The sequence below is a fragment of the Pinus tabuliformis genome, chromosome X (assembly GCF_031772625.1).
Source record: "Pinus tabuliformis cultivar Carrire ecotype Pingquan chromosome X, CPIR1, whole genome shotgun sequence".
Classification (NCBI taxonomy): domain Eukaryota; kingdom Viridiplantae; phylum Streptophyta; class Pinopsida; order Pinales; family Pinaceae; genus Pinus; species Pinus tabuliformis.
Genome location: NC_142308.1, coordinates 182,372,167 through 182,385,482, shown reverse-complemented (window position 1 = coordinate 182,385,482; position 13,316 = coordinate 182,372,167).

Here is a 13,316-nt window from a genome sequence, read left to right as displayed (position 1 = left end):
AATGCCTTACAGTGTAATTAATCTATAAACAACCTAGATCCATCTTAACTCAAAATCTACCAAGCACAGAGAGGGATCAAATCTCTTTTCACTCTAAAAGAAGTTTGCATCTCAAGAGATTTGATCCATCTTGGTGCTTGGTAGATCCAAAGTTAAGATGGATCTAGGATAGTTTGATTTCCCCTTTAAATAGACTATATTCCACATCAAAACCATGGGATCTCAATACTATGGGTCATTTTTGTTTTTATTATTATTTTATTTTTGTAGGTTTTTTTTTTGTTACTTTTATTTTTATTTTATTTTGACTGAGTTAAAATGTTTACATTCCATCACATTAATTTTTTATTTAATTTAATTTATATTTATATTTATATTTATGGGACATTACATTACGTTACAACATCTCTAACATACTAAGTGCCCCACAAAGTAATTACATGGAGTAAAATTCATACTAATAAATGCATAATGTTCTTTGTACATATGTTATAGGATAAGGCATATTATCAAATTGGAAAATACCTCATATCCCTTAGCTAGTTGAGGATTGACACATCCTCATAAGCCATAGCATGTAGGGATAGTTAAGTGGAAGCTGAGATACCAGACTGTAATGTAAAAGAAGTTACATATGTCTAATGTTGAATTTCAATAGACCTGCATGAAGATATTCAACTCCTATCATGGTGGATTCACATTTTATGCAAATGGGATTTACATTCCAAGCATTGAATAATGATTTGACTAATTTCCTAATTTCAGAGGTTGTGTAACATTAAGTTCTCAAGAATGTTAAATTATGGTCACAACTTGCTATTGGCATAATACTTGTAACATGTACCATTAGCAAGCTTGGTGTTGAGATTTTAAATATACAACATTTTTAAATGTGAGAAGCTCATTAAACAAAGAGATTTCAATTCTAGTTGCATTTCCTCATTGGGGCCACTAAAAAGGTGGAACTCCTATCATTTCAATGAAAGTAAGCAACCTCTCTTCTCATTTACTGAAGATATGGAATTATTAACTTATATTATTAGAACATGATGAACATTCCATTCAAATAAATGTCTACAATGTTTAATCCTTGGGAAATTAAAACCTTATTGAATCAACATATCTTATGAAATGAGTTGATGACCAGCATATACATGTGTGGCCTCCTATAATGTCAGAAGAAACCTACCAAACAATATTCTTTCTTAGCTGAGGATATGTATCCCTAAAGAAAAGTGAAGGCCTGGATACCTGGATGAGATAGAAGAAAATATATTGCTTTAGATATACCTGCGCTTTAGCACCACATCACTTTAGACACAAAAATAAACAACTTGGATACTTACTTCAATCTCTAAGGTGTCAAGTTCATTGTCTGGAAAATTGGCCCTCAAAGAGGTTATATCTAACCATTGAACCTCTATCTTTCTCTTCAAACCACTCTCCAATACTTCCCAAACAAGCTTATGTTTTGCATAATAGCATTTTTTCACCAAATCATCTTTGTATCTTGAAATGTGCTAGTATCGTAGTCATTTAACTTAAGGAAAAGTCATTAAATCTGAGTTACTTTGTACAATTTTACAATTTCCATATGTGGTTATAAAAAACTGATGAATTTATATGCAACTTGACGGTTAATTCTTGTACATTACCTCCCAAGAACCAATTATAAAAAATGAGGCTAGAAAATTAGGGGCCTTGTCCTTGTCGACCATAGATGGTTCTCCCACACATTTGGATCTTTCATTATGCCCACCTCTGTGCTTGAATTATCTATAACTAATGAAACTGCCAAACCCCTTTGAGAGAGATTCATTTAAATAAGTTCTATGAAGGAACCTGTTTTCTTCAATGTAAAACCCAATGGGCTAGGCTCCTCCAATAGATGTAAAGAAAGAAATTGAGAGAGTGTTGTGCTAGTTACAGGGCTCCAATGCTAATTTACCCAACATGAAATATAAACATAAGTACATAAGATAATAGTACATGAAATAGAAACATAAGTAAAAAAATTCTCTAAGGAAATCCACATCATGCAAAGTCCCATGAAAGTTTTGAAAACACACAACTTTATGAAATTCCTCAACAATGCCAATAACATATTAAGGAACATATAATTATTGATACCTTAAAAACATGCTCACAGTGCTTCAGTTACAAAAAACAACACTATGGCCACTAAAAAGAAGTTGTCGCTATATGATTTTTCTTTGATTGTTTGTTAAATGCAATCATTATGTTTGATGCCTGGCATCAAGAAAAAATGTTTTGGTTCAGTGGCAATATTTTAATAAATTTTTTTATATTGGATTTAAAATTTTGTAGTTTTTGTGTAGTGAAATGACATTTCTTTTGTGTGTTCTAAAAAGATCTATAGTATATTATGGTCATTTCCAAATTCCAAGTACTCACCAAGAACATATAGATTTAGAGGTTTGGTATCATACATTGTAGAGTAACCCACTATGTTCATGGAAAAATTGATAAAGTGTTATGTATCCAAAACATAACAGAGAGTTTATATTTCTGAAAAGTTTCCATCCAAGTTATTATTCCTGGTTGTTGTACCTTAGCAGGATTTCTTATAAAATAGAGGCATTAATCACGCGACAATATAATAAGTGGTGTAGACATCTTAACATAGAAATTTCTGACATACTATAGGCCCCATGTCCAATGTTGTATTGTTCTCTACACAAAAAAATTAGGGATTTAAATGTCATGTACAACATATAAATCCCCAATTCTTTCTTTCTGCTTCTTGTTTTGTGTTTCACTTTCATTTTGAAGTCTCCAGGGTATCTTATTTTTTGTAGTCACAAACCAACCTTCAAATTATGTGATATGTTGTATTGAAAATGGTTTGCTAAGCAATATGTTGCATAGGTTGACCTCTGACAAAATGACCTTTGTCTAGCATGCACTCAAATTTGTGTTGGGAGTGTAAGATGAATGGAAGATGTATAGGTGAACTAGAATCAAGTATGGTTATTGCACATTCAGGCATGAGATGTTTCCATCACGCACATCTACAGAACCTTCATAGTACACCTGAGATCACTTTGATCCCGTAGAATAATTCTCATGTCTATCTTCAATTAATTTATGCTATGACAAATCTTTGAAGGTTTATCTTTTTCAATGAGTATCATTGACTTTTTCCTACAATAAATTCAACCTGTGTGCAATCACCACATCACCTCCTTTCACAATTTTCTATTGATTAATATTAATGTCAAATCTATCCAAGTAAGCTCTCACAATGTTGATTTTGATTAGCATCTTGTTGTTGTTCTAGTAACTAATCCACTAATCTTTCCTTAAGTGTTGTTGTCTCATTAATATCTGTCCTGTAGGAACTCTCTCAGCCAAAACATTGGTCATGACATTCACACCATTTATTTCCTCATAAGGTAGATTCTAACAAAACTCATCATGTTAACAATTGTTAAGGAAAAGGTTTTAAAAGTATTCACCTACCAATAAATGAGGTCAAGCCCATGTTCTCTATTTGGTAAAAGCAACAAAAACATCAGTAAAGACACTTACACCCCTACTCCACATATCAATTACATTGAAATAGGTACTTCATTATGGTATTTAACTCGACAGTCTGCTGGATTTTGGTTGGTACATCAGCCAACTAAGGTAACACCATGGAATTTCTTGATGATGTGTCTTTGTCCATACCTTTATATATGGAACATATTCAACCCAACTTATATCTTAAGAAATATCCTATTCTAGCAGGGATATGGAATGGCTTTAGTTTTGACACCAATCCTGGATGTTCCTAATTCATCCAGTTTGTTTGGTTTCTTCTCTCCACCAGTGTTTTGGGTTATCATGGGAGAATACTCCACTTATGAAAGCCATTGTTGCTGACACATAAGACCATAGAGTGAAATGGTTATTTCTCGCATGAGATTATTCTTGCATATTCTCGCACTTTCAAGGCTTTCCTATGTGCCAGAAATCAAAGGCAAGTACCCACACTTGGAATAGAACTCAAAGTTGTTATGTAGCTACTTAACCCAATTCCAATTCCAGATGTACAACACTTGATGAATAATAGAACTCAAAGTTGTTATACGACTACTGAGCTCAATTCCATACAAACAGAGATCTCAATAAGTTAAAACTCAATCCATGGATCATTGAAGATTTAGATTCAACATTTATTATTGCAATGAGAATATATGAAATACACCAACCTTATCTATGCATTCATAAGAAACATCTAACACATACCTTTTCCATATGGATTTTAGTGTTTTACTCGAAATGCATGAAGCATTGTATAAACAAAATTCAATATTTTGGGAGATCCATTCAATGCTTTATAGAAAGGAACAAAGAGAAGTAGCCAGAACTGGGTTACAGGTAAGACTCTGGATAATAGGCAGCAAAACCATAAAAAAGGATATGCTTTGTAATCTTAATAAGAAATGAACACGTCTGGAAGAGTAAAGCTATCTAATTCTGGAAAAGACAAAAAAAATGAGCCTCAGAGAAGAATATAACTCAGACCACTTTTGACAAACAACCATGTCATAGAAATGTCAGCAACTATTCTCGATCTAAAAACCCTATTAAGGGATCACATCCTCGTATGAATGTTCTGAGACAAACCCTTTGTGAAAGATAAAATAGAACAATGCCGAGTAACGGGTAATAACTTTGATAACAGGAATCAAAGCCATAAAAAGAAAGGATATGCTCTGTAATCATAATAATAAATGAACACATCTGGAAGATTAAAGCTATCCTAGTCCAAGAAAAAGGGAATATAACTCGAGCCAGTTCTGACAAACAACCATGTATAATCAAATGTCCTTACTCTGAAAGCCCTAAAAGCCCTAGAGGAAATCACCATACAAAACTAACAAAAGTAGAGATAATAAGCACAAAGCCATACCTTCTTATACTTTTTCTGCCTCTTCCCATCAACAGTGTCAATAATAAACTCAGTAGAGAAGATATTAGCAAGCTTGGCACCATACCCATTCCTTCCACAGGTGCTTTTCTTCTCAAAGTCATCATAGTTACTACTCATTAACAAATTCCCAAAGATCATCTCTGTCACATACACACCCTCCTCCTAGTGAATCTCCATGGGAACACCATCTCCATTGTTGTAAACGTTGATGCAATTATCCTCCACATTGATGGTCACCTTCACGGAATCCATGGAGGGACCCCGCTACTTGTTATCAGCCACATTGACGAGGATCTCATCGAAAATATTGTAAAGACCTAACACGTATAGGATGCTCCAATGAACCATCTCATTGCCTTCGTAAACCCAGAGGGACTAGGTATTCTTCTCAATGGAGCCAACATGGGTGTCAGGATGAAGTAGGATGTGCTCCAGGTGAGTCTTCTTCTGCTATTTTTCTTCGATGATTTTACCGTTGACGTCATTATTGCTCGGTTGTAATGGATACTTTTTCTCGCTCACCATGACACATAGAATGGGTTGAAATAGAGATTGTGTCCAATGGGGATTCGGGAACAGGGCTGCTTTGGGTTTTCCAGGCTCTACACAAAATACACAATCCAAACAATCCACACCTCTGTCAAATCCATGTTGTGGATTGTTTGTAGTTTAATGGGTTTGAAAAAAAAATATTGATCGAGGTCTTGAGGGAAAGTGTGTTGTTTTGGGAAAATATGACAAAGATGAGCATTAAATAGTTTTACGATTTGTGTGGCATAATAATTTGAAAAACAATAGAACTACAACTTTTCTAACTTGACTTCAGAATAGTGAACCTAGATTCTAATTAATTTTTATAACTATGTATTAGTTGTTCAACGATATGAAGGTATAAGGATTAAGCTTTGGATTTGATGGCAACTTATGCTCTTCAAAATATTGCTCATAGCATTGGATCAGATTTTATTTGTTCTGTAACTTTCTATATCACAATGATAATGATTTTCCTTGTATCTTATATATATTATAATCATATATTAATGTTACATTAGAGTTACTTAAAAGCATTCGAGAACACTTATACTTGTTATTTTGTGTTTTTGGGTTTGTTTTTAGTGATTATTGTCATAAATTTTATGAGATAATCTTGTTATGTTTAAAAAAAAAGTAGTTGGTTAATTAGATGACGATTATTACATGATTTATTAGATCATTACATTCTGTATTTTCCAAATTTGATGAACAAAATTTCATATTAAATCGAAAGTATGTTGTTTTGGGAAAATATGACAAAGATTTGACAGAGATGGCTAGGAAATAACCTAATTTTAGCGTCAGTTTATGTCTATGGAGCTTCCAAGAGTGCTCCATGGAAGGAAACTCATCTTGGAATTTTAAGCAAGTTAAGATAATTTCAAGAACGGATTCCTAAGAACTCTCCTGTAGTGATTTTATCTCAGGCATATTTCTCCATTGGGAGCAAAAAACCCTAGTGAATTCACTATCAACTTTTCTTTTAGAATTCAATATCCCATCATCATTTGATCTATGATGCCATATTTCAATCTATACATGCCATTCAACTTGAGATCATCAATAAATAAAACAACATCGACTATAGTCACTTCCAATCTATACATGTCATTCAACATCAGATCATCAATCACAAAAACAACGTCAACTATAACCAATTAAATCCTCTATCAACTTTTCCCACACCCTGAAAATCCATGCCAAGCAAGGCACAAAGTTTAGGGCACATGTCATTATATTGCTTGTTTTCCACTTGTTTCCTATTAGAATAAAATTTACATCTAAAAAAAATTGTGTTTACAACATCTTAAATTAATGACACCAAAAAAAATACACTCTATGGTAATCATAAAATTTTAATAGGGCCATAAGAAATTACAATTATGGGAAAAGGCCAAGAAAGAAGGAGTGAAAACAAAGCAATAGTTAGAATAGTGGACAAATGAGAATTCTATGAAACCCAATTGATCGAACTAGGAGACCCAAGTTAACATTGGTTCACCAGTGTGGTCTACAAAGTTTAATGCAACCAATAGTTTGCATTGTCGCCTGGTCGACAGCACCTAGATGGCATAACATGAAATCTCCACGCGATGTTGGAAGAATATTTACCATTCAGAATCGCACCTAAGCCAACAAAAGTTCCTCACGGATAAGAAACAATAATTCTTATAATTGAAAAATAAAGATAAAATGAAGTTAGCTACCTTTTGAGTGGGTTTGGCCTCTTCTCCTCTAGCACGAAGCCTGAATCCTGTTTGTTTGAGTCAACGTCCATTTCCTTCACATCTGATTCCTTTGCTATGGGACTCTCAAAATCCTGGGTCACGTGAATCAAAGGTCCTTTTTACGTCTCTATCATTTTTCCCTGTGCAAAGTTGTTCCCTCCAAAGTTAATAATCTCAAATTCAAGTGATGACTATATATATCTATAAACATTCAACGTTTTCATTTTATCTATAGATTGGAGCTTTCCTTTTAGAGAGCCCACGACAATTTAATAATTGAGTCTCTTCATGTGTCTGATGTAGTATTCATCGATGCATTTTCCTTGGAGGCATGGGTTGTGGCATGTTAAATGCATAATGGAGCCTTTTGATATAACCTGTGAGTTGTACATTGGCCGCAACTTCATTTCTATTTTTGTGGTAGGACATTTCGAAACCATTTTTTCCTGCGGGACTCTGTTTTTGTTCTCACGAGCATGCTCAAATTTGCGTGTTGCTTGGTACGGTGAGGTGAGAAAGCTCAGTCTCTAGTAATAAAGATGGTGAATAATTGTGTAGTTTTGTGATCAACGGGCGAGCCTTGATGACTTATCTTAGGGCTAGGTTATTTCGTTGAAGGTGCAGTGTTGATAATGGTTTCTCTTGAATCCTCTGGACTGCCTCCCTGATTCCGCTTCGAGTGGTGTGTGGGATATATTCTGTGTCATGCTTCTTATTACAATGTTTCTTATTATAGGTGAAGCCCAATGATGCAACATGCTAAGCATCTAGCTTGTCAGAAGGAATCGGTTGGAGATCCCGTCAAAGATTCAGTTCGAGAATCAGTTGGAGCTCCAGCTCGATTTCATTCGTGAACTTAGCCGAGCGTCGACGTCATGTTGATTCGTTCATTTATCATGATGTGATTTGAGTAAACATGGTGGATACTAATTTCAAACACATGTCATATTCCTATAGGCTCTAGGCAGACGACGAAAGTCCTCGAGAGAAACTCCCCATTATAAACATCTTCGGTGTAATAAACGTGGATTGTGAAATACTTTAGAGTCTGAAGGCCTGCCACAGATATGTGAATCTCAGACAATGTCTTAACATTGAAAAAGCCGCTTTTGGGTTCTGTTAACTCAAGGCTCATTTTCCTATTGAAGCACTCGCTATAGTACAAGTTATAAGGTATTTCAAAAAAATTGAGCAAATGGAAGAGGGTAGATGACTAAGTTGTCTTTAATGACATATTGTGCAAAAGAAAAAATACTTGGATGCAGCAAAATAACAAATGGTTTAGTAAATGGGGTATTTCTTGAACACATGTTCCATAAATAGTAAAGAGATAAAATCTTTTGTTATGGATAAGTTCCACAAGCATACATGGGAGAAGGAGCTAGGGAGAAAGAAAACATACTATATTGAAGTGTTTAATCCCACTCATAATCATCAACAAAAAGCGTACATAGAGGCCAATATTTTTTGGAGAGCCAAAATTCTTATTGCTCAGTTAAGGACTAATTTTCATCAACTCTGTTGTGAAACAGGGCACTGGAAAAGGCCAAAAGAAGTGTGGGAGGAAAGAGTATGCATTTTTTGTTCTATTGGAAAAGTGGAAATAGAAAAGCATTTCATTTTAGAATGTGAGGCCTTCAAAGACAACAAGGAAAGTTATGCATATATTTTGGCATCTAGCACTTGGGATAATCTATTTAGCGAGGGGTTTGTCGAGAAGTTGGGAGTGTTTATTATGAGGCTTCACAGGAAAAGGGTCGAATACATCAACCAGATGAAGAAGAAATATGTCCCATAGGCTATCTTTGGCTTCATGGACGTTAAAATAATTTTATTTCTTCTTTCTTTTCTCTACCCTCGACCATGTGCGATTCACTTCTAAAATATCTGCTAGTCCCTGAAGAATCATTCACCGTGCCCACATTATTTTGTTGTATGGTAGTAAGAAGAAGGAATAGTCATTTTTTTAATGCATATCTCACCCCATGGAATTTATGGTCATTTTAAGAGTTAAGTTGGGCCAACAAACTTAACTAAGTATCAAGTGTAAAAATTATCTCGTATTTTCTTGTTTTATATACTTTCATGTGAACCAATCTTTTATTTATTAGTCATACTCTCTTACTGACTCAAGTCTGGGTAAAGACATTTAATTAGGATGGTAGGGGGTGTTACAATGAGCATCAATATGATAAAACTATATCATACGAAATATCTCAAACTATATGAACTATGAAGAGTTTAGGAACCGCAATTCCATGGACTAGAATCTTGATCAAGGCAATCTATCCAAGGTCTCTCAACAGTTTAGGCACCACAATGCCACAGACTAGATTCTTGACCAGGGAAATCTATCCAAGTGGGACTAATATGGACTAAAGATTTTAGCCTCTCTAGGTAGCATCAGGCTTACTTGCTAACCATCAACCCAGGGATCTAGGTGTATGTCTGAGGTTAGATCTCCATGACCAATGCCACCCTCCGTACTTTGGGAACTAGACATCGACACATACTGTCGAATAGATGTCCTCCTAGGGAATGTGTCTCACACACAAGGCCTCAAAAAATCTCTTCCAAAATTTTATCATCATCAACAAAATCAACAACATCAACTAAACCGGACATGCTTCTAAGATATTTGTACTTCTTATTAGGAAGAGACTTTGTTAGTATCTCAACTACTTTATCGTCTGTCGGGGCATACTGTAGCTTCACGATCCCATCCTACACCAAGTTACTAGCATACCAATAGGATTTTTTCTACTTGTTTTCTCAAGTAATATAATTCTATTAATGAAATAGGATGATTATGTAATCAACAGATGTTAATGCTCAAAATAGTTTTGTGAAAACATTCCATAACCTAAGGAGAACATATAGACGAAGGAGATACTAAAGATGAGGCTCCCATAATAGGTACAACTTAACCTTTACCCATCAATATCCCATTCTACTAGTTTGAGTTAATTTGATTGTCCCTCTTTAATACATCCATCACTACAACACATGAACTCTTGAAGCCTAATATTTTCATATATTGAAAAGGCTTGGTTGATCCAATCCCTCTACTCTAGTACTTCTCACATGGATATGTTGTCAATATATTGTGTGTAAACTTAAGATAATTTTTTATCCCATTTTTAGTATCATGAATTAAATATTCCCATCCATTCTCTACTTTATTTTGTATAAACATGAGAAGGAGACATGAAAACTTGACTTACTAGTGACGTGACTTCTAAATAGTCCACAACATCATAAGATGATCCATAGAAACATCATTAAAAGTCAACCCATATTAAATAGTTATCAATTTAATAATTCATTATATAGTTTAATATATGTTATTTTCTAAATAAACCATGGTTGATAATAATTTTGTTAACAATAACAAAAAATATTATATAATAGAATATGTTTGTGTCTTTTTTCATTAGCAAAAACAAAGTTGACCATATTCCTATTTGATTTGAAAAAAATACACATAGTAGATACTTATAGCATTCACAAATAATTGAGGTCATTATATTCTCATTACAAATTTATATCTCAATATTTAAAATTCGAGCAAAAAAATAAAGAAGCCCATAACCCTTTATAAAATTGATTGTGAACATCTAGTATTTTAAATATTTATAATTTAATTATACCATGATAAAAGTTTAATTACTTCCAATAAGGAAATGATGTACTCTATCATCACCTAGAATAGAGTACTCTTGCAAAGGTCTATGTAGATACGACACTCTATTCACTCAAGATTGATTATTGCAAAAAATATTTGGATTTCTACTGTTCACCTAGCCATAGACCTTATCGCTCCATATATTTCAAAAACAAGTCACGCATCAGCCATCAATCCATTAATATGTTGTCTCTTCTTAGCCTTGTCCTCAATTACACAAGAAAAAGTGATGGCATCTTCTCCTTCTTCTCCCTCCTTATATAGAATACATTGATGGTAAGGAACCCAACCCCTATGGTCCACCTATCATTATATACTTATTCCTTTGTCTTAACATTTTCCATTCAGATAAACCTACATTATATATTATTTTCCTTATCTTCAATTTTGTAATAATCAATATAATAATTAATTAGTAAAATTTATAGTTGTTATAAATTTCAAATTTATGAATGGAATGTCAAGAAAAGGTATCATGTAGATATTAAACATTGTGTGTCTTAAATCAATATAGAATTTGCATATCTTTGAAAATTGCACCACTAAAAGTTGCACCAATGCTCGTTTTTCACATACCAAACAAGATTTTAGAAGGAGACCAAAATGCGAGATGAACACCACCAGCGTAGAACTTTAATTTGAAAATCCAAAATCCAAACTTTCCCATTCAATAAGAAAACGATAAATAGGAAATGTAGGTGAAAATGTTGAAAAGCATAACCACTCGGTTCTTTCTCATATAACTTTTCTTAATGAATGAAAATAGTGTATTCCTTTATAGAAAAGTATGAGATCTGAAATGTTCCATGATAATTGCATATTCTTGGGGCTTGGATTTCAAGGTATAGTCCAACATTCACTCTAAACTAAGTATGATCATCAATAAACACTTGGTGAGTGCTAGTAGTCAACCAGTAAACCAACCACACTAGAATTTGAAACCGAATAGGTCAAAATGAAAATTAAGTATGTTAACACAAGAGTTCAATAAGAAATTGAATTTGTTTATTCGTGCCTACCAGGGAGATATTGCCATTAAAGAAAATCATAACACAAGCAACAATACAACAAAGTATAAGTGATCTGAACGATGACGCTACCAAATATTTAAGTGAAGGACTGGGAAATTTATGGTGATCATGGGAATGATAGATCTTGAGGAAAGCATGATGATGTTATTGGAGAGGGACATATCATTGTGGAGGGATGGATTTAGTTTCTAAAAGGGTCTCCACTCAATCTACCCAGTTTGATGGGTTGTTTATCTCAGATTAAATGAGATTGGTTAAATTCAGCTTATCAGGTTCATGAGGGTAGGAGAGGGAAGCGAAATAGTGATGGGAAGCTTAACAATCCTCCACAAGGAAAATATATTCTTGCATGTAAAGATAAAGGGAATTCTAGGGGGGTAATTTGATGCAAAGTAAGGGTGAATTATGCCTCCCTGAACGCACATCATGAGACCGTGTTTAAGATTCACCATTTTGAAGCTGCGAGAAGACTAGAGTGTAAGCACAAGAGAGAAGCTAAACATATTTTGGGTTGGGAAGAGGGCAAAGAAGGCCCTTTCTGGTTCTTCCTCTTTTAGATTGGATACACAAGGTTTAAGAGTGTTTATAAGGTAGCAGTAAAAATGAGATGGATTGTCAAGCATATGTCGGTAGGGTTGTTTTTATACGACCAAAGTGGAAAAATGATCTAATGGATAAAATGAATGCCCACTTCCAAAGAAAATTTCAATGTTGAGGAGAAACTTTGGAGGGTAGTTGATGGTTCCCTGAGCTAGGTCAAGTGCTTGCAATGGATTAAATATCAACTTATGCTGCAAAGCCCCAGGGGGAATATGATTATGCAATAAATGCACATGAAAATTTGGAAGTCAAAGTCTAGGACTCATTACAAAGAAGCGTTCAAACAGTCACCACTAAGTTTTGAATGGGATCTAAAATTTGACTTTCTGACAATTGAATGAAGTTGGAACCACTTTGAAACAACCTGAAACAATTAAATTAAGAATTTAAGTAAAAGTTCACATTATCCTTATCTTTCATTTTCAAAAAAGAAAGATAAGGGGAATGTCAACTTTTGCTTTAACTTTAAAAATTAAATATTACCATTAATTACTAGGGTTAGGTTTGTAGGGCCCTAGGGTTAAGATATTTTTTTTCCTTTTAGGTATTTTTCATTAAAAAATTAATATTTGGTGCTCATTAGCTATGTTGGACTACATTCTTCAGAATTGGTCAGTTTAGTAGAGAACTAGTTACTTTGGTGTTTTAAGGTCAGTTCAATACAAGACCAACCTTAGCCAATATGAACCGCCAAACTAGACTACTACAACTCTAAAACCATTGGGACAACCCAATTCACTAATTCTAGGCTAGTTCCAATAAGAGTGTGCCGTTTCATATTCCTCTCAAGTCGTTTT